Below are 23,791 nucleotides of genomic sequence, written 5' to 3' on the forward strand. Positions count from 1 at the left end.
AACAGTTTTCTTCCCCTGTAGTTTAATCCAGCAATTTTTCTTTTTAAATTTTAGTCGTGTGTTTTCTAAAAATAGTCTCATGGGAGAATTGAAGTAAAACTTTATGACTAAAAATCATTCTGTCTGGCTGCAAAACTCATGCCCCCAGCCATGCCAATAGATTACTTCCCACTGTACCATACATTGAAAAGAAAGAAAAAGACAAAGGTATGAGCTTCCTTTCCTCCACTTGGAACTTTTCAATGTCTTGTCTTCCTTACAGCTCAGAAGAGGAGTTAGTGCTCCTTTCTCCTTCTGTATTCTGCATTTCCACTGCCTGCAGTTTCCCAGGCCTTCTCCTCACCTCTCCCACCTTCTAGGCCTGCATCATCACTTCCTTTTAGGAATTTTCTATGGGCCATTCCAGCAACCATCTTTGGCCATAGCTTTTTCATGCCCATGGCCAGTACCCAAAGCTAGGCATGGGGCCTTGAGTAGTATGATAACCTCCTAACCAGTTTCCTGCCTCTAATCTCTTCTTTCTCCAGCGTAATCTGTGTTTCACACAGGTGAGTTACCCTAAAACACTGCATTGTGTTGACCTTGTTCAAAAACTTTTGATTCATCCTGGAACCTATGACTGGAATGACAAACTCGTGTCACAGAGGAGCCCCTCCTTGCTCCACACCTGACTCTTATCCCAGTGCATAGCACTAACAGACCACAGCTCTCTCCTCTCACATTCAGTGTTCCTGAAAATCTCATCTGGCAGAGATGCACATGAAGCCTTGAAGCTAAACTATGCTGTATAGTCAAGGCCTTCCCCATAGATCATTTCATTATTAGGGTGAAATCTCATTGGAAATTTACAAGAACTTCTGTTCTAGCTAAACTGCTCTATTCAGGGTCCCAAGAGCATATGTGACACTTTCTCACCTTGGCATCTGCCCTTTGTTCATGCCGTTTCTCTAACTTCATTTTTCACACCGTCTTCTCTACCTACTGACCCCTCTCCCAACAAGGTCCAGCTCAGACTTCACCCTCTACAAATCCCCATCTATTGCCTCAACTGGACATGTGCTTTCTCTCCTTTAAGCCCTTCCCTGTTGTCTGGTTCCCATCTTGCTGTCTGGCAGTGACCACTTAGTAATCTGACTGTCCGTCTTTCTTACTCCATCTTTTTATTTCTTAAACCCTGTAGCTCATAGAAGGATGCAATTGGGAGGGTGGTATAAACATAATCTCATGTTCTTAACTTCCTAGGTAAGAAAATAAAAGCGCAGAGAGGTTAAGGGATTTATCCATGGTTACCCAGTAAGTTAGATCTGGCCTGGGCATAGAACATCAATTCCCAATGCCCCTTCCATAGCATTCTCCCCTTACTATGCTTTTTCCCTCACCAGCTAAGGGCTAACTTCCTTGTGGGAATGAAATGTATTCTATCCTCTTTGTACATACTCTTCCCCCCACACCATCCCCATGTCTGATATGCAGTAGGTGCTTTATAAATGTTTGCTGCTGATGAGAAGGCAATCCCATTTGGAATTACAATGTCTCAAATATGAAAACGATTTTTTTCTTTGACAAGGGGAATATTTTAACATATAACCACCAGAGAGAAGCAGTAATAATAAAGAAATGCATTTAAATGTTCTTATGTAATTATCTAATTCTCAGAAGTGCAAAGGAAGGATACCTTAAGGCCATTTTGAGACAGTAGGGAGAGATCAATCTGATGTCTTCCTTTTCCTTACTGCCAGATAATTCTGCTCGAAAATTCATTGTAGAAATCAGATGTGGAAACTGGAATACTCAGCTCAACTAAATGTATCCAGATCAGTGATGTGCAGGACATTGCACTCGGCCAGGGTATAAGATTATAAAATGAGAGCCTCACAGATTAGTTGGGAAATTGTCACATTGTAAAAGTTACTCTACATCAAGACACAATCTCAAGGGGGCCTACTGGTGGGTCAAACGTAGATGACAAATATATTAGTCTGTTTTCATGCTACTGATAAAGACATACCCAAGACTAGAAAGAAAAAGAGGTTTAATTGGATTTATAGTTCCACATGGCTGGGGAGGCCTCAGAATCATGGTGGGAGGCAAAAGGCACCTCTTACATGGTGGTGGCAAGAGAAAATGAGGAAGAAGCAAAAGTGGAAACCCCTAATAAACTCATCAGATCTCATGAGACTTATTCACTATCATGAGAATAGCATGGGAAAGACCAGCCCCCGTGATCCAATTACCTCACCCTGGGTCCCTCCCACAACACATGGAAATTCTGGGAGATACAATTAAGTTGAGATTTGGGTGGGGACACAGAGCCAAACCATATCATTCCACCCCTGGTTCCTCCAAATCTATGTTCACACATTTCAAAACCTATCATGCCTTCCCAATAGTCCCCAAAAGTCTTAACTCATTTCAGCATTAACCCAAAGTCCACAGTCCAAAGTCTCATCTAAGACAAGGCAAGTCCCTTTGGACTATGAGCCTGTAAAATCAAAAGCAAGCTAGTTACTTCCTAGATACAATGAGGGTATAGGTGTTGGGTAAAAACAGCCAAATGGGAGAACTTGGCCAAAACAAAGGGGTTATAGGGCGATGCAAGTCCAAAATCCAGCAGGGCCATCAAATTTTAAAGCTCCAAAATGAATGATCTCCTTTAACTCCAGGTCTCACATCCAGGTCACGCTGATGTAAGAGGTAGGTTCCTATGGTCTTGGGCAGCTCTGCCTCTGTGGCTTTGCAGGGTACAGCCTCCCTCCCAGTGGCTTTCATGAGCTGGCATTGAGTGTCTGCGGCTTTTCCAGGTGAACAGTACAAGCTGTCGGTGGATCTAATATTCTGGGGTCTCGAGGATGGCAGCTCTCTTCTCACAGCTCCACTAGGCAGTGCCCCAGTAGGGACTCTGTGGAGGCTCCAACCCCACATTTCCCTTCTGCACTGCCCTAGCACAGGTTCTCCATGAGGGCCCCATCCCTGCAGCAAACTGGATGCCCTGCCTGGGCATCCAGACATTTCCATATATCTTCTGAAATCTAGGCGGAGGTTTCCAAACCTCAATTCTTGACTTCTGTGCACCCACAGACCCAACACCATGTGGGAGCTGCCAAAGCTTCGGCTTGCACCCTCTGAAGTCACAGCCTGAGCAGTACATTGGCCCCTTTCTGCCATGGCTGGAGTGGCTGGGACACAGGGCACCAAGTCCCTAGGCTGCATATAACATGGGGACCCTGGGCCTGGCCCATGAAACCACTTTTTCCCCCTGAGCCTCTGGGCCTGTGATGGGAGGGGCTGCCATGAAGATCTCTGACATGGCTTGGAGACATTTTCCCCATGGTCTTGGGGATTAACATAGGCTCCTTGCTGCTTATGCAAATTTTTGCAGCCAGCTTGAATTTCTCCCCAGAAAGTGTGGTTTTCTTTTCTATCACATTGTCAGGCTGCAAATTTTCCAAACTTTTATGCTCTACTTCCCTTATAAAACAGAATTCCCTTAACAGTACCCAAGTCACCTCTTAAATGCTTTGCTGCTTAGAAATTTCTTCTGCCAGATACCCTAAATCATCTCTCTCAAGTTCAAAGTTCCACAAATCTCTAGGGTGGGGCAAAATGCTAAATATAACAAGAGTCACCTTTGCTCCAGTTCCCAAAAAGTTCCTGTTCTCCATCTGTGACCACCTCAGCCAGGACCTTATTGTCCATATCGCTATCAGCATTTTGGGCAAAGCTGTTCAACAAATCTCTAGAAAGTTCCAAACTTTCTCACATGTTCTTGTCTTCTTCTGAGCCCTCCAAACTGTTCTAACCTCTACCTGTTATTCAGTTCCAAAGTTGCTTCCACATTTTTGGGTATCTTTTCAGCAACACCACACTCTACTGGTACCAATTTCCTGTATTAGTCCATTTTCGTGACTGGGAAGAAAAAGAGGTTTAACTGGACTTACAGTTCTACATGGCTGGGGAAGTCTCAGAATGATGGTGTGAGGTGAAAGGCATTTCTTACATGGTGGCAGCAAGATAAAATGAGGAAGAAGCAAAAGTGGAAACCCCTAATAAACTCATCAGATCTGGAGAGACTTAATATCATGAGAATAGGACAGGAAAGGCCAGCCCCCATGATTCAATTACCTCCCCCTGGGTCCCTCCCATAACACGTGGGAATTCTGGGAGATATAATTCAAGTTGAGATTTGGGTGGTGACACAGCCAAACCATATCAACAAATAAGCTTGAAAAATGTGAAAAATTGTTTTACATCACTAGTAAACAAAGACAAGCAAAATTTAAATAATATAATTCCCTGATGAAATTGGCAAAACTTTTTCTGTTTTAAATCTTAAGATCCAGGGTTGACTAGAGTTTGGCCTTTCAAACACTGGTGGTAAAGGGTCCTTCCAGGTGGATAATTTAGCAACATTTTTAAAAACCCTTAAAAATGTACTTATCATTATACCTAGCAATTCTATTTTCACAAGTAGACTTAACAAAGTCTGCTTTCCAAAGAGTTTGCTACAGAGATATTCATTGCATCAATATTTTTACTTGTAATAGTGACAAACTGGATACAACCTAATAGTCATAATACTTAACATTTAATTGAGTATTTACCATACATTGATCTGAACACTTTAGATAAGTTAATTCATTCAAACCTCATAGACAACCCTATGAGGAAGGTATTATTGAGGCTATTATCATCCCCATTTGACAGATGAAGTAACCTGGTCACACACCCGGTAAACGGAAGAGTTCAACCCAGCAGTCTAGCTTTAGAGCCTACGTTCTTAACTATTCATTCTATTCCCTCTCCAAACTTTCTAATCTAAATAGCCAACGATAGGAAAATTGTTAAAATTAGTAATGCTCAACATGTGTGTGTGTGTGTGAGAGAGAGACAGAGAGAAAGAGAATGTGGGTGTCAGATGGGAGAGAGAAGTGTCATGAGAGTGTTTCCAAATCACCTAGAGCCTCTCTTACTGGTAGGAATGTGTTATACAAGGAGAGAGAACCACTGGGTTACTTACCTGAATTATAGTAAATTATACAAATACTATGTAATTATTACAATTTATGATATATAGATATATTGAGTTGTATTCTAGAACAGTATCTTTCAAATTCTTTTGACATGACCTATATTAAAAAATAAACATTTTACATCTCAATCTTGGCCATCCATTAAAGGCTGAATAGCTAGCTCCCTCTAATATAGCTGTGTTAGTTGTTTACAATGGGTGTCTATGCCTATGTTATGTCAGTTGTTAAATATTTTGAATATCACATATTTAGGTTGGTCCAAAAGCAATTGTGGTTTTTGACATTTTTTAAACCACAATTGCTTTTGCACCAAATACATTTATACGCACGCACTCTCTCGCGCACACACACACACATACACACACACACACTCACATCTAAAACAAAAGTTTCATGAAACAATACTCAATCTTTGTTTTGTTTTTTGTTTTTTGTTTTTTTTTTTTTGAGACGGAGTCTCACTCTGTTGCCCAGGCTGGAGTGCAGTGGCGTGATCTCGGCTCACTGCAAGCTCCACCTCCGGGGTTCATGCCATTCTCCTGCCTCAGCCTCCCGAGTAGCAGGACTACAGGCGCCCGCCACCAAGCCCGGCTAATTTTTTTTTTTTTTTTTTTTGTATTTTTAGTAAAGACAGTGTTTCACCGTGTTAGCCAAGATAGTCTCGATCTCCAGACTTCGTGATCTGCCCGCTTCGGCCTCCCAAAGTGCTGGGATTACAGGCGTGAGCCACCGCGCCCGGCCAAAACAATACTCAATCTTAATAAATGAGATGCACTCTTATATTTTTCCATTTCATTATTGAAATTCTGGACCAAATGTATTGTTGTCAACTGCTCGTTGATTTCATCATCCTAAATTAATGTACCCATAGTTTGAAAACAATCCTAGAAGAAAATTATGGCTCTTGTAATACTTAAAATGTCCATGAGAGGGCACCACAATTCTAGCCAGACACATAATATACCGAGGGAGCTCCACTAGGAAGGGCAGGAATGTTGTCCCTTGCAGGGCACAGCCCAACCAGGGTAGACAGTCTCTGTCTTGACCAATCACCTATCAAAACGCCTGATGCAAAAAATCCTGCTGATAAAGAGGCTGTCAGGGTCCATCAGAGTCTCTGTGTCACGAATCTGAAATTGAACATGCAGAAAGATTTTATGTGGTTGACAGAGTAGGCAAAAGGTAAAAGTCCTTGAGATAAGGAGAGGCTAGAATGGTAATAATGGGTCATTTATAAGCTAAAGGTTTCAATAAGTTGAGGTTACAGGAAAATAGAAGCTATGAATAAGCAAGAGATATAAATGGGGGAAAGACACAGGGCTGGAAAGCCTGTTGACAGGAAGAGATAGGCATTACTGTGTAATCACATTAATGGCAAAACCCTAAAGTTAGGCCCCAGACTCCTGCTGCCAGCATTCCAAGAGCTTCCAGGCTCTGTTAAGGCCTGGTCAGACAGGTTCTCTTTATAGATTTCGTGTGGATCCCTGTATTTCTTAGTGTGTTGGTAACATGAGAGTAAACTCTTCCTACCTTTGCTGACCTAGCAGCAGTTGAGTCTCTTCTGTTTATTCCTACAAAGAAGTCTAATCGGAAAGAAAAAAAAAAAAGAAAAATGTTTCCAGTATATTAATTTTAAAAGGCATATTAATATCACCTCTTTAAAATCTAATTTTGTTTTAAAATGTATAATATAGTATGAAATCTGGAAGGATAGACATTAAGATATTAACAGAGGTTATAGCTGAATAATGTAATGTGGGTGTGATATTATGAATATAAATATGTTGCTTTTCATCCACAGTTCCTGGCTCAGAGCTCCCATAGCCCTTGTTGCAGTCTTCTGTTATAATGTTGGGGCACTTTAGGCATCAGAAGCAGGCCTCACGTATCTCTCTCAGACCTTTCCCTGCCCTCTTTTCACCTGCCCAAGGCAGGGCTCTAATCTAATGTGGGTCAAAGACCATCATTCCAGAGTAGTCCTGCCCCATACCCTGGAGGAAAGCATGCTTCACAGAGAGGCCACAAAGAATCTGAGCAGGCCTTGCTGGGTTTCCCTACTGTCCCTTAGTATTAGATCACACTCTTTTTGTTCAATCGTGTTTTGGTTGTCCATACTTCAATCATGTCTATCCAGTGACGTCTTCATATAAGTCTCAAGAGGACAGGGTTCAGAGAGCTTCCACATAGCTGAACGTGGGTAGGCTAACAGGAAGGGCAACAAGAACTCCTCCATGCACTGGGAGAGTGGCACGCCCCAGCACCACGGGAGCAGAAATTCCTGCACTTGGGATTCTTTCAGACCTCACCCTGTGTATCTCTTCATCTGGTTGTTTATTTGTATTCTTTAAAATATCCTTTGTAATAAACTGGTAAACATAAGCAAGTGTTTCCCTGAGTTCTGTGAGCTGCTTTAGCAAATTAACCAAACCCAAAGAGGGATTGTAGGAACTGCAATTTGAAGCTGCTTGGTTAGAAGTTCCCAAGGCCCAGACTTGTGACTGGTGGGAAGGACGGGTGGTCTCCTCCTGTGGTTTCTGAGTCTATCTACAGACAGAGAGCATTAGAACTAAAATGAATTGGAGGACACTCCACTGCAGAACTGATTGCTTGCTTAGTGTATGGAGACAAACATCAATCTTTGTGGTCACAGAAGTCTTCTGTGTTGATTGTTGTGGTAGTGTGACAGCAGAATCAAAAACAGTTTGCATTTTTTTTCTACTCACAGTGGGCATGCTTTAACTTTTATTCACAAGTTGTTTTTTTTTTTAAGCAAAATAAGCATACACTAATTGTTTTATGTTTTACAAGAGTTTTATTAAAAAGAAAGAAAATTCTAAAAACCAAGATCTCTTTAAAGATAACAGCACAGTTACTGAATGTTTCCAGAAGGATCATGTGATTTGTGGTGGGATCAAGAGGACTTGCGAGGCAGAGGTGTCCTGTAGGGAACTTTCTCCAAAGGGGCCACGTTGAGCAAAGTCAGAGAGGCCAGTGCCTCTCTAGACAGAGGCTGACTGAAGCTGAAGCAGAGAGCACTCCGTTAAAGGACACAAACCTCTGAATATATTTGGTGGAGATTGTTTTATTTCTTTGGCTTCTAAAAATTCTGTGATAGTGATATGTTAAAGGAAATAATTTATATGTAAGTTATGAAACATAATAAAACAAAAAAAATCCATTGCCCAAGCTTAAAACATAGAACACAACTAATAGTCTTGAGACCCTCATATGCCCCTCCCTGAACCTATCATTCTCCCTTCCTTCCATAATTAATTGTTACCACAATTCTGAATTTTGCGTTAACCTTTATGGTTTTATTGAAAATGTATGTGTCTTTAATAACAGCGACAGTTAATGTTATTTGAGTGCTTGCTTTTGGTTAGACACTATTCTAAATCCTTTATCTATTCACATGATTTGGGTATTTGTCCCTTCAAAACCTCATGTTGAAATGTGATTCCCAGTGTTGGAGATGGGACTTGGTGGGAGGTGATTGGACCATAGGGGTGGATCCCTCATGAATGGTTTAGCACCATCCCCTCAGTGATGAGTGAGTTTTCACTCAGTTCACAGGAGATCTGGTTATTTAAAAGAGTCTGGGGCCTCCCACTTTTCTCTCTCTTGCTCCTACTCTCACCGTGTGATACTCCAGCTCCCCTGTTGCCTTCCACCATGATTGGAAGCTTCCTGAGGCCTCACCAGAAGCAGATGGTGGCACCGTGTTTTGTGTACAACCTGCAGAACCATAAGCCAATTAAACTTCTTTTCTCTATAAAATTACCCAGTCTTGGCTGGGCGTGTTGGCTCATGCCTGTAATCCCAGCACTTTGGGAGGCCAAGGCAGGTGGATCACCTGAGGTCGGGAGTTCGAGACCAGCCTGACCAACATGGAGAAACCCAATCTCTACTAAAAGTACAGAAAGCCAGGTGTGGTGGTGCATGCCTGTAATCCCAGCTACTTGGGAGGCTGAGGCAGGAGAATCGCTTGAACCTGGGAGGCAGAGGTTGCAGTGAGCCGAGACTGCACCACTGCACTCCAGCCTGGGCAACAAGAGTGAAACTCCATCTCAAAAATAAATAAATAAATAAATAAATAAATAAATAAATAATAAAATTACCCAGTCTCAGGTGTTCCTTTATAGAAATGCAAAAATGGACTAATACACCTATGTTAACTCTAATCCTCACAACAACCATATGAGGTAAATACTGTTATTAGCATCCCCCATTCAATACATAGGGAAACTGAGGCACAGAGAAGTTAAGTGGCTTTCTCAGAATCACGTAGTTCATTAAGTGGCAGACCCTGGTTCCAAACCCAGGCAGTCCAGCTAATGCCCTTAACCATTAGCTATCTACCTCCTCTAAACAATGTATAGGCATACTTCGTTGTGCTTTACAGATACTGCGTTTTTTACAAATTGAAGGTTTGTAGCCACCCTCCATCAAGCAAATCTATTGGTACAAGTTTTCCCACTGCATGTGCTCACTTCATGTCTCTGTACCACATTTTGGTATTTCTCACGCTATCTGAAACTTTTTCACTTTTATTATATCTATTATGGTGATCTGTGATCAATGATTTTGGTGTTGCTATTATAATTGCTTTAGGGTGCCACAAACAGCACTCATGTAAGACAGTGAACTTGATCTATAAATGTGTGTGTTCTGACTGTTCGACCAGCACTTTGCCCATTTCTCTCCATCTCCTCAGATTCCCTGAGACACAACGATGTTGAAATTAGGCCAGTTACTCCCCCTACAATGGCCTCTAAGTGTTCAAGTAGAAAGAAAGAGTCACATGTCTCTTTCTTTAAGGCAAAAGCTAGAAATGATTGAGCTTGGTGTGGTAGGCATGTTAGAAGTTGAGATTGGGTGAAAGCTGGGCTTCTTGGAACAATTATCCAAATTGTGAATGCAAAGGAAAAGTTCTTGAAGGAGATTAAAAGTGCTACTCCAGTGTACACATGAATGATAAGAAAGCCTTGTTGCAGATATGGAAAAAGTTTTAGTGGTCTGGATAGAAGATCAAACCAGCCACATTCCCTTGAGCCACAGCCTTATCCAGAGTGAGGCTCCAATTCTCTTCAATTCTATGAAGGATGAGAGAGGTGAGGAAGCTGCCGAAGAAAAGTTTGAAGCTATCAGACATTGGTTTATGAGGCTTACGTTCTCTGTACCATAAAAGTGCAAGGTAAAGGAGCAAGTGCTGATGTAGAAGCTGCAGCAAGTTAAGCTTCTAGCTAGATCATTGGTAGATCTAGCTAAGATGTAGCTAAGATCATTGGTAGCTACACTAAAAAGCAGATTTTCAGGGTAGATGAAATAACTTTCTATTTGAGGAAGGTGTCATCTAGAACTTCCATAGCCAGAGAGGAGAAACAAATGCCTAGCATTAAAGCTTCAGTCTGTAAAGGACAGGCTGACTCCTTTTTTAATGCAACTGGTGATTTTATAATAAGTTCACTTTGATGCTCATTTAGCATTCTGAAAACCCTAGGGCCCTTAAGAATTATGCAAAATCTACTTTGCCTTTGCTCTATAAATGGAACAGCAAAGCCAGAGTGACAGTACATCTGTTTACAGCATGGTTTCCTGAATATTTTAAGCCCACTGTTGAGATCTACTGCTTAGAAAAAGAGACTCCTGTCCAAATATTACTGTTCATTGACAATGAACCTGGTCAAACAAGACTTTGATGAGATATACAAGGAGATGAATGTTATTTTCATTAAAATACACCTCAATCCATGGGCTGCAGGATAGATGCTGCTAACACAACAACCTTTCTGCAGCCCATGGATTAAGGGATATTTTTGACTTTCAAGTATTATTATTTAAGAAATACATTTTATAAAGCTGCAGTTGCCATAAATAGTGATCCCTCTGGTGGATCTGGGCAAAGTCAATGAAAACCCCGCTGGAAAGGACTCATCATTTTATTCTATTTTATTATTTTTGCTCATGCAGAAAGACAACATGGATTTATCATTTTAAATGCCATTAAGAATATTTGCGATTCATTGGGAGGAGGTCCAAAAATCGACGTTAACAGGAGTTTGGAAGAAGTGGATTCCAAACTTCATGAATGATTTGGAGGGGTTCAAGACTTCAGTAGAAGAAATAACTGCAGATATGGTAGAAATAGCAAGAGAACTAGAACTAGAAGGGGCATCTGAACATGTGACTGAATTAACGCAATATCATGATCCATAAATGAGGAGTTGCTTCTTATGGATGAGCAAAGTGGTTTCTTGAGATAGAATCTACTTCTGGTGAAGATGCTATAAACATAGTTGAAATGACAACAAAGGATTTAAACTATTACATAAACTTAGTTGATGAAGCATCGGCAGAGTTTGAGAGGTTTGACTCCAGTTTTGAAAGACATTCTACTATTGGTAAAATGCTATCAGATAGCTCGCACACTTCAGAGAAATCTTTTGTAAAAGGGAGAGTCAATTGATGTGGCAAACTTCATTATTGTTTTAGTTTTAGAAAGTGCTGCAGCCACCCTAACCTTTAGTACCGCCACCCTGATCAGTCAGGAGCCATCAACATCGAGGCATGACAAGCAAAAAGATTACTGAAGATCACTACAGGCTCAAATGATAGCATATTTTAGCAATACAGTAATTTAAAATCAAGGTACGTGCATTGCATTTGTAGATATAACGCTATTGCACATTTAACAGACTGCTGTATAGTGTAACATAACTTTTATATGCATTAGGAAACCAAAATGTTTGTGTGACTCATTTTATTGCAACACTCATGAACTGAATCTTCAGTATCTCTGAGGTATGCCTGCAGTGCCATTCTACTAACCATATACAAATAGAATCATAGTGTCTTAATTTTGTTTGTCAGAAGCACACCCTCAGATATGGACTATAATGCAAGTGGTTGATTTGGGAAATGGGCCACAAAAACCCTGTAGGGGAGCTGGGAACTGAGATGGTGGAGGAAAGGAGGCCAGCTTAGAGTTGCTATCAAATAAGTTACCACTATGGGCAACTATATCTTAATCACATGGAGGAGCTCTGGAGCCAGAATATATACCTTAGAGTTATCCCATCCATGGGGTAAAGGAGCTGGGGTATTTACACACATTACCTGTGATTCCCTGGCACTTCTGGCCTTCCATGCATGCAGGCAGAGTGATTTCAGCAAAGAGAAGCCCCTGGGCAAGGAGTTGCAGTTACTGGCAGTTGGAGGTTGGATTGGCCTGTACTGAAATGGTAGTGTCCAATGGGATACAAGCAAGGCATTGCCAATGTCTGCTACAAACTCCATGAGATTCTGCAACTTCCTTTTTTGGTCGTTGTTCACCATTACAGTTGTGTGATTTACCCTTGTTGGTATGTTGATATATATAACTGTGGTTCACTTATTTTTATTGCTATAGTCTATTGTATTATTATGTTTCATCTATTTATTTGTTCTGTTTATGGGCATTTGGGCTGTTTCCACCTTTTTGTTGTTACAAACAATGTTCCCTTGCACCTTCTTGCACAAGTCTCTTGGTATATTTGTGCAAAAGTTTCTTCTATACACCTAGGTTTATAATTTTTGGAGGAAGAGATAATGCATTTTAAACTTTACTATATGATGATTAAGGTAGTATTCCAGTTACATCCACACCACCAGCAAAGTATGAGATTTTCTAATATTTTCTATCTTTGCCAAAACATGCTGTTGTTAGGCTTTTAATTTTCGCTAGTTTAGTGGGTGTAAAAACAATAAATAAAGGAAGTTTTGGCCTGGTGTAGCGGCTCATGCCTGTAATCCCAGCACTTTGGGAGGACAAGACAAGTAGATCACTTGAGCCCAGAAGTTTGAGAACAGCCTGGGCAACATGGCAAAACCCTGTTTCTAAAATAAAAGAGAAAAAATTAGCCAGGCATGGTGGCACATGCTTGCAATCCCAGCTAATTGAGAGGCTGAGGTGGGAGTATCAGCTGAGCCTGGAAGGTCGAGGCCTGCTGTGATCTCACCACTGCACTGCAGCCTGGGCAACAGAGTGAGACCCTGTCTCAAAAAAAAAAAAACAACAAAGTTCTTCATCTTCTGGGAATATACATATATTTTAAATTTAAAATGGGGTCCAGTTCAATATTTGTTTCTGCCACTGCAACTTAAATTTTCTAAGAGTAAAGATTGGATAATAATTCTTGGAGTTGTAACTATAAATGAGTGAAATTGTTTTGCTCATGTAACTTGCCAACAGGTTCTAAGGTGAATACAAAAGAAGACTTTATTTTTTTTTTCTTTTTTTTTATTATTATTATACTTTAAGTTTTAGGGTACATGTGCACAATGTGCAGGTTAGTTACATATGTATACATATGCCATGCTGGTGTGCTGCACCCATTAACTTGTCATTTAGCATTAGGTATATCTCCTAATGCTATCCCTCCCCCCTCCCCCCACCCCACAACAGTCCCCAGAGTGTGATGTTCCCCTTCCTGTGTCCATGTGTTCTCATTGTTCAATTCCCATCTATGAGTGAGAACATGCGGTGTTTGGTTTTTTGTCCTTGTGATAGTTTACTGAGAATGATGATTTCCAATTTCATCCATGTCCCTACAAAGGACATGAACTCATCATTTTTATGGCTGCATAGTATTCCATGGCGTATATATGCCACATTTTCTTAATCCAGTCTATCATTGTTGGACATTTGGGTTGGTTCCAAGTCTTTGCTATTGTGAATAGTGCTGCAATAAACATACGTGTGCATGTGTCTTTATAGCAGCATGATTTATAGTCCTTTGGGTATATACCCAGTAATGGGATGGCTGGGTCAAATGGTATTTCTAGTTCTAGATCCCCGAGGAATCACCACACTGACATCTACAATGGTTGAACTAGTTTACAGTCCCACCAACAGTGTAAAAGTGTTCCTATTTCTCCACATCCTCTCCAGCACCTGTTGTTTCCTGACTTTTTAATGATTGCCATTGTAACTGGTGTGAGATGGTATCTCATTGTGGTTTTGATTTGCATTTCTCTGATGGCCAGTGATGATGAGCATTTTTTCATGTGTCTTTTGGCTGCATAAATGTCTTCTTTTGAGAAGTGTCTGTTCATATCCTTTGCCCACTTTTTGATGGTGTTGTTTGTTTTTTTAAATTTGTTTGAGTTCATTGTAGATTCTGGATATTAGCCATACTGCCCAAGGTAATTTATAGATTCAATGCCATCCCTATCAAGCTACCAATGACTTTCTTTACAGAATTGGAAAAAACTACTTTAAAGCTCATATGGAACCAAAAAAGAGCCCGCATCGCCAAGTCAATCCTAAACCAAAAGAACAAAGCTGGAGGCATCACGCTACCTGACTTCAAACTATACTACAAGGCTACAGTAACCAAAACAGCATGGTACTGGTACCAAAACAGAGATATAGATCAATAGAACAGAACAGAGCCCTCAGAAATAACGCCGCATATCTACAACTATCTGATCTTTGACAAACCTGAGAAAAACAAGCAATGGGGAAAGGATTCCCTATTTAATAAATGGTGCTGGGAAAACTGGCTAGCCATATGTAGAAAGCTGAAACTGGATCCCTTCCTTACACCTTATACAAAAATTAATTCAAGATGGATTAAAGACTTAAATGTTAGACCTAAAACCATAAAAACCCTAAAACCATAAAAACCCACAATGCCAAGAAAACCTAGGCATTACCATTCAGGACATAGGCATGGGCAAGGACTTCATGTCTAAAACACCAAAAGCAATGGCAACAAAAGCCAAAATTGACAAATGGGATCTAATTAAACTAAAGAGCTTCTGCACAGCAAAAGAAACTACCATCAGAGTGAACAGGCAACCTACAAAACGGGAGAAAATTTTTGCAACCTACTCATCTGACAAAAGAAGACTTTCAAGAGGGTGAGTGAGTGAATGAATGTAGCAATTTGATTTAGGTGTATAGTCTAAGGATGACATTGAAGTATGACACTAATGTTCTGGGGTCTATTAAAAATTCAGTGTTCTTATTTTATAGGTAGGTTTCATACTATACAGATGATAGGTTTCCTATTCCATATGCAATTGTTCTTTTAGAACACTTTTCACTTTTGAACAAGTGGTTTTTCTAGGGGCTGTGCACAGGAGAAAACTTTGTCAACATTAACAAATTCTTGAAACATTTTTAGTGAATGGAAAAGCAGTTCCCAGTAGAACAGTTGTAGTTTCCTAGGGCTGCTGAAACAAATTACCACAAACTAGTGGCTTCAAACAACAGACATTTATTTATTCTCTCACAGTTCTGCAGGTTGGAAGTCTGAAATCAAAGTGTAGTCATGGTTAGTTTCTTCAGGAAGTTCTGAGGAATAATCCTTACCATGCTCTAATCTCAACCCCATTTTCACACGGCCTTCTTTGTGTGTCTCTATATGGTCACCTTCTCTTAAAAGGGCACTAATCATTGGACTTAGGGACCACCCCAATCCAAGATGATTTCCTCTCGAGATCGTTAAATACACCTGCAAAGAGCCTTCTCTCCGAATATGTTCACTGTCTTACTCAGGTCAGGCTGGTATAACAAATAACATAAATCGGGTGGCTTAAACAATGAACATTTATTCCTCACAGTTCTGGGAGCTGGAAGTCCAAGATCAGGGTACCAGTATGGTTGGGTTCTGGTGAGAGACTTATTCCTGGCTTGCAGATTGCTGCCTTCTGGCTGTATCCTCATGTGGGAGAGAGACTGAGATAATATCTTTCATGTATTTTCTTATAAGGGCACTAATCCCATTCAAGAAGTTTCTACCCTCATGATCTAATTACCTCCTAAAGGCCCCACCTTCAAATGCCATCACACTGGGGATAGGGCTTCAACTTATAAATTTGGGAAGGACATAAACATTCAATCCAGAGTAGTTGACAAAGATTCTCTGCTTGGCCAAACTTTAGTCAGGCTCCTGACCCTTCTCCTAGGCTCACCTGTGCACTTCCTTGTAAAATCCAGTTGTAGAAAAGAACCCAGCTAGGTCGGGATAGCTAAAAGCCCCTACCTTCAATATCTGATCATGCTCTGTAGCTGATCGGGTTCCTCATCCTCCATCATTCCCCAGGTGATGTTTGATCACCCTGGTGTGTCTTCAGCAAGGACACTGGTTTAACCAGAATGCCCATCTTACTCCTGATGTTTCCTTTTAGTAATTTTCCATGCACTGAGTCCCACCTTACTCTTTGGCTATAAATTCCCACTTGCCTATTTCTGTATTCAGAGTTGAGCCAAATCTCTCTCCACTGCTGCAAGACCCCATTGTAGCAGTCCCTATACCAATCATGATGTTTCTGGATAAAGTTTTCCTTGCTGTGCTTTAACAAGTGTCATTGTTTTTTTTTTTTAACACAATTACAGCCACAGGTTTTAGGTGGAAATATCTTTTGGGAGGCCACAATTCAACCCATTACAGGAGGCAACAGAAGACGTGTAGGCAGGAGAAGTTAATTACATTAGATATTCAGAGGTTCTGGTTATCTCTTTCTTTAGATTCTGAGGTGGAAAAACACCATGTTGGGTGTTAGAGATGAAATTTCTTCCTTTGTATATTCTGAGACCTAATACCTTTTCCCTAATCTATTTATTTTCCTAATCTATCTCAGTAACAGATGTCTTCAGTGCAGGGATTGTCAAGGAACTCAGCCAAGGGATAGTGGTGCCAATGTTTTCACTGGGGAGAATGCGAATGACTCTCTAAGAAGGAAAAATATGTACTGTTGGAAGGGCAGATTGCAAGACAATTTCTTTGTCCTGGTTGCTGTTTATTTGCTTTTTCCTTCTTAATCTTGATGTTTTTCTTTAGGAAAAAATAAAGCCTCTCAAAAGTTCTTCCTTGGAGAGAGAAACAAATTAGACAAACTTATTCTGTGATGTTCTGTTTATTTTATCTAAAATGTCAGAAGTCATGATGACAAAATGTTTTCAGTCTTGTTTTTGTTTGGTTAATTTTTCTGTATTATTTATTTGTTTATTTTTAAAGAAAATGTCACAGGATCCTTAGGTTGCCGCTTTGCCAGCTGGAAACCTCTGTGGCCAGCAGCGCGTTCTGCCTGAGTATTGCTGGCACTGCTGGGCTTGTTCTGCCCCCTTGGCCTGGCAGGCTGCTCTCGGCTGGCACTACTGGCCCACATCCCACAACTGCCAAAGGGGAGCCAGGTGCAGAGCAGCGAGTGGTGTGTGGATGAGCAAGCATGGCGTCTGGCCACCATGCACAGCCAGGCACTCTGGCTGCTGCAGTGGGCTGGCGGCTCCATGAGAGGTTGTGGCTGGACCAGATGTACAATATACAGCTTCCACTGTGGGCGCTTGTGTCTGGACAAGGGGAATGCTGTGGCACCCAGAAGCTTGGAGACGCTAGGAACTGGAGAGCCCCAAAGAGGGTGTCACAGCCCTGGCTCAGGGAGCACCCTAGGTCTGGGCTCCCTGAAGGGCCACAGCTCTTCTTCTCATCCTAGGCAACATGGTGAGTGGGGATGGGGGCGTGTTTCAGCCCTGTTTGTGTTACAGCTCTTTCAGTCCCGCCATTCAGTCCCTCTCGAGTTCTTGTCCCATGTACAGGAAGAATGAGGTGCACAGACAATTGGAGGGTGAGCAAGGCAGAGAGGAGCTTCTTGAGCAACAGAACAGCTCTCAGGAGACCTGAAGTGGGTAGCAGCTCCTTTCTGCAGGCAGGTTGTCTGGACATCTGTCCAGCTCTCAGTGGAGAGAAGACCCAGAGTGGCTAGCTCCTTTCTGCTGGCAGGTTGTCCTGACATCTGTGTAGCCCTCAGCAGAGAGGAGATCTAGACTGGGTAGCTCCTATCCACAGGCAGGTCATCCTGATGTCTGTTCAGCTCTCAGCAGAGAGGAGATCCACAGTGGGTAGCTCCATTCCTCTGGCAGGTCACCCCAAGCTGTGTCCAGCTCTCATTCCAGTTGGCTGACTCCACTGGAACTGACAGCCCAGCCCTCATGCTTCAGGCCACCCTTGACTTGAAGGTGGGGCTTCACTGGGGACCACCCCTTTCCACACAGGAGCCTGTCTGCCTCCTGCCTCCATCAATCACGTTGTCGACAGCACCCAGTCTGTTTGTGAGGAGGGGAGCCTCCAGGCCTCTTCCGAGCTCCCCTCAGTGGTCCCCATCAGCCTCCCTCTTGTGCTGGTAGGCACCCAAAGTCTAGAGGGGGCCAAGGTGGCAGGGGGCTGGCATGTTAGCACCACCCTGAATGCACACACACCTGGCTGGGTCATGACAGTGCCTGGGCTGGGCCTCAACTTTGCTCCAAAATCAGAGAGGGTGCCAGGAGGAGGGTGAGGCCAGGGAGCAGGAGCAGGCACTTCCCAGCCTGTGGGGGAAGGGGGGCTTCCTTGGTCCCCAAGAGTTCAGAGATGCCCAGGTCCACAGCTGCGGCTCAGCAGCTGCAGCTGCACCCAGGAGGGCAGGGCTCCTGCCCCACCAACTCAGAAAGGGGCTGGGCTCCCACTAGTTACCTGCAGACTGATAACCTCCCCCGCTGCAGCAGACGTCTTTCCAGTGGGTGCTCCAGATTGGCTGCCTCTGCCATCAACAAGGTCTTACTCTGTTACCCAGGCTAGAATGAAGTGGTGTGATCATAGCTCACTTGAACTCATGGGTTCAAGTGATTCTCCCACCTTAGCCTCCCAAGTAGCCAAGGCCATAGGTGCGCATCACCATGCCTAGTTAACGGGGTCTCCCTATGTTGCCCAGGCGGTCTCAAGCACTTGGGCTCAAGATGGGGTCTCCCTATGTTGTCCAGGCTGGTCTCAAACACTTGGGCTCAACTGATCCTCCTGCCTTGGCCTTCCAAAGCACTGGGATTATAGGCATGCACCACCACACCCTGCCCATATTTGTACACTTGAAAGGTTAAATTGATATATTGCCCATTATTAGAAAAAGATGTCATAGATATGTTAAGCAATATTATTAACTTCTTCAGATATTTATTTTTCACTGTGAAGCTGGATGTTTAAGCAATAAGATTGTATTTCTGTCTAGTCTTCCTTAAAAAATTAGAGTGGCATTATTCTAAGAAAAGAAGTGTTACTACCCCCACTATTATGTCTATTTAGAGAACAACTTAAATAGTATGGGAAAGTCACCTACAGCAAGGCTGGCAGGTTTAAGCTTGAGTTTGTACAGTGTTTGTGTCATGCTGTGTTTAAAATTATCACAGAGAAAATACCTTTGTGAAAAAGACTTTAAACCACCACTCCATCCGAAACATAAAGGCCAATAATATCATTACATGAAAAACGGCTATAACTGTCCTGCATCTGTGAACTACATTTACATTTATTTTGTTTTTTCTTTCTCCCTTTTAATGTTAGGCCTCTCTCTTGTGGTGAAACAGTCACATGATGTCAGTCTCAGAGAGGTTTGAAAAACTATTCCATTGTGCCCATTTTACAATGAAGAAATGGAAACTCCTAAGGCGAAGTGAATAACTGAAAAAAAAAAAAAAAAGCCAGAGTATGGTACACACATTTCCGAAAGGTATGCCTGAATTTTAAATAATTTACTCAAAATTATTATCAGTAATATTCTAGATTTAGAATGAAATAATGAAATAACAACTGGTAGTAGTCCCATTACTTTTTCCTAAGTTTTCTTAAGAAATATAGTTCAAAACCTGAAAAATTATTTACCTGTCCTTAAATATTTTCAAATTCCTGACTCATGAAATTAATTAGTTAAAAATAATACACATGTGAAAAATCCAAAAGTTATTGTAGGAACTTTAGGAAATTGTTTATCTGCTCAAGAATCTATTTACTCATATTTGAGAGGATTGACTTAATGAATGTATTTCTCTAATTTCTCTGGGCAAACTTTACACTTTCAAATTGAGAACAGTGTTTCAGCAATGTATGCTGCTAGACCAGTGCTGCAGATTTTATCTGCTTCAGTAGCACTGCCAAGTCAATTATTAAAACATCTAAAAATTACCTCTTATCCACTGCGGCTTATTCCAGTGAATAGCAGTTTAGAGTAAAAATCTATTTCACGGCTGGGCACAGTGGCTCAAGCCTGTAATCCCAGCTCTTAGGGAGGCAGAGGCAGGAGGATAGCTTGAGCCCAGAAGTTCAAGACCTGCCTGGGCAATATAGTGAGACCCCGTTCTCCACAAAAAGAAAAAAAAAGACAAAAAACATCTATTTCACCTATTACATCTCATTTAATTCCTACAACACCTGTATGAGATAAGAAATTTTTGTTTATTAGTGGACATAACAGACAGCCTCTGACATTTGCTCAAGGACACAGGTCTCACTACATAGCAGCCTTATTTAAAAATAGAGAACTCTCAATAATATCTATAGTTTAGATCAAGCTTGTCCAACCCGTGGCCCATGGGCTGCATGCAGTCCAAGATGGCTCTGAATGTGGCCCAATGCAAATTCATAAACTTTCTTAAAATATTATTAGATTTTTTGGTGATTTTTTTTTTTAGCTTATCAGGTATCATCAGTGTTAGTGTATTTTATGTGTGGCCAAAGATAATTCTTCTTCCAATATGGCCTATGGAAGCCAAAAGATTGGACACCCCTAGTTAGATAATAGTATTGTACCAATGCTATTTTTTTTAGTTTTGTTAAATGTACCATGGTTTTATATTGATAAGATGTTAATGTTAGGGAAGCTGGGTGAAGGGTATACCCTGTACTATCTCTTTCTTCAACTTTTACATAAATCTAGAAATACTTTCTTCCTTCCTTTTCTTTTTCTTTTTCTTTCTTTCTTTTTCTTTCTTTCTTTTTTCTTTCTTTCTCTCTCCTCCCTTCCTCTCCTTTCTTTCTCCTTCTTTGCTTCCTTCCTTCCTTCTTTCGACAAGTTGCTGCTCTGCCACCCAGGCTGAGGGCAGGGTGTGATCACAGCACACTGCAACCTTGAATTCCTTGTCTCAAGCCATCCTCCCACCTCAGCCTCTCCAGTACAGTGACTACAAGCAGGTGCCATCAAGCCTGCCGTCACTATGTTGCCAGGGCTGGTCTTGAACTCCTGGCCTCAAGCAATCCTCCTGCCTCAGGCTCCCAAAGTGCTGGGATTACAGGCATGAGCCACCATGCCTGGTGCAAAAGTATAAAAATTTAAAAATAGATCTTCTAATTATTTCACAGTGTATTAGCATTTTATTTTATTATGTTATTTTACAGGGGCAAGGTCTCACTCTGTCACCCAAGTTGGAGTATAGTGGTGCAATCACGGCTCACTGCAGCCTTGACATCCCAGGCTCAAGTGATCCACTTTGGGCTCAAGTGATCCTCCCACCTCAGACTACCGAAGAGCTGGGACTACATTCACCTGCCACCATGCCCAGCTAATGAATTAGCATTTTAGATCAGTCAGAGTAGAATATAATCTTTCCTTTTACAGATGAGGAAATTGGTACTGACACTGACTTTCCCCAGCTCAGACCAGGCTCAAGTCTCCCAGTTATGGAGGTGGTTGTTCCATAGCACCTGCCTGATATGCAAGGGGTATGTAGAAATCTCATCCTTCTATTCAAAAAGTTTTATCAGTAGGCCCACAGATCCTACCTACACTTAGGAGCACATACAGATTGATGTGTGCAGTTTGTTGCAATGCCTAAGTTCCTTATATCTGTAAATCAATTTTCCCATTACATGACTATTCAGACTATGTGCACCCCCAGCAGTTACTCCCATCTGGCTCCTGTGCTGCTGAAAGACATTTTCTCCCTTAATCTCCTTCTGTTACTTTTCTTTGGAACTGCAGCCTTCCTCCCATCTTGATTTGGTTTTTCCCTTTGCCTTTTTTTCTTGAAGTCCGCTGAGTGAGGCTGTGAGGGTCACACTCAAAGCAGAAGTTTGAAGACTTGTGTTTCTCCCCACTTCCTGCCCTTTAAGAAACATCTCAGTTCAGCAAGACTCAGGCACAGCTTACCTAGTCTACTCTCCTCTCATTCGCGAGTGAAAGCACACATCTTCCAACTTCTCCACTGAGTGTGACCCTCCCTGCATCCAGCTATTTGACATAATTCTATACACCAGCAAGGATTGCATGTAGATAATTACATTGCTCCTATTATAACCCTGACAGGTATTGGATTCTGATTTTTTTCCTTTAATTCAGTTCTCACCTTCCTGGACTGACTTTGAACATTGCTTCCTCCCTCACCTTCTCCTGGCTTTACTTTCAGCTTCTGAATACTTTTGCACTTGGCTATAGAAAAAAATCCTATGATGCCACTCTTGTTACTGAGCATATTTTAAGGGGGGAGAAAAGATAAAGGGGCACAAATGCATCATTGCCAGTTTTCTTGTCTTCTCACAAAGGTACAGAACTTCAAAAGAGAGAAAGACTAGTAAAAAAAAATACCCATTTTTGTATTCTTCATGCTCCCTTTCAGTTTCATATGTAAAAGAAAAAACAATATTTTTTTCTACTCACTGTCATCTCAACTTTTGGCACTAACTAAAGAGGAAAAACAATTTTTCTCTGTTCAGTACTTTACTTCTGACATTACCTGGGGTTAGCACACACCCCGCAGGTTAAGAGCTCAGTCTCAAAAGACTTCCCCCACTTCAGGCACCAAGTCCAAGTAGTGCATCCCCACTGACTCACCCTTCTGCCTGCCTTAGCTACAAATCAGGGATTCCTATAGTCCCTTCCTCAAGTTTGATGATTTGCTATGATGACTCACAGAACTCAGGGAAACACTTACATTTACTAGTTTATCATTAAGGATATTATAAAAGATACAGGTGAACAGCCAGATGAAGAAGTACATAGGGCAAAGTCTGAAAGGGTCCTGAGTACAGGAGCTTCTGTCCCTGTGGGATTGGGGTGTGCTACCCACTGGTATGTGGATGTGTTCACTAACCCAGAAACTCTCTGAACTCCGTCTTTTAGTGATTTTTTTAATGGAGGTTTCATCACATAGGCATGATCAATTTTTAATTCAATCTCTAGCCCCTCTTTCTCCCTGGAAGATCTTGGAATGGGGCAATGGGGCTGAAAGTTCCAAGCTTTGAATCATGGCTTTCTGGTGACCAGTCCCCATTCTGAAGCCATTTAGGGGCTCACCAAGAGTTGACTCATTAAAACAAAAGATGCTTCCATCACCCAGGACATTCTAAGGAATTTTGGAGCTCTGTGCTATGATCTGGCAGTGGAGATCAAATACATATTTCTTGTTATGTCACAATATGCATAGGTATCAATTATACTATATAAATTCTACTTTATATTTACTTTTTCCCTTTAACATTAAATTATATGCATTTTTCCATTTTGCTGCAACTGTTCTAATGTTCACTTTAGTAGATGCATAATATGCATAATTTACAGTGTTAACTGTGTCAGGTGTTTAAAATACATTACTTGATTTAATTCTCACAAAAACCTATAGGACAAGTATCGTTTTATTTATTTCACAAAAGTAAAAACTGAGGCTGATAGGGGTTAAGTAACTTGCTCAAATGTATGCATCTAGTGAGGGTTAAGCCAGGATTCAAACTAATGTCTGTTGACTCAAAAGTCCATGTTAATACTTGTCAGATAATAGAGTGAGGATCCACAGAAGAACTTCAGGCTCATCCAGGGATTCAATACCCCAGAGATTCTGGTAGCTGCACAACAGAGCCACCTAGAAAATAAAAAAAATACTTATGCTGGAGTCTCATCTCCAGAAACTCTGATTTCATTGGTCTGGGTATAGTCTGAGACTATTAAATAACTCCTCAAGTATTTTAATGTCCAACCAGAAT

Source organism: Pongo abelii, chromosome 6 (assembly GCF_028885655.2).
Source record: "Pongo abelii isolate AG06213 chromosome 6, NHGRI_mPonAbe1-v2.0_pri, whole genome shotgun sequence".
Taxonomy (NCBI): Eukaryota; Metazoa; Chordata; class Mammalia; order Primates; family Hominidae; genus Pongo; species Pongo abelii.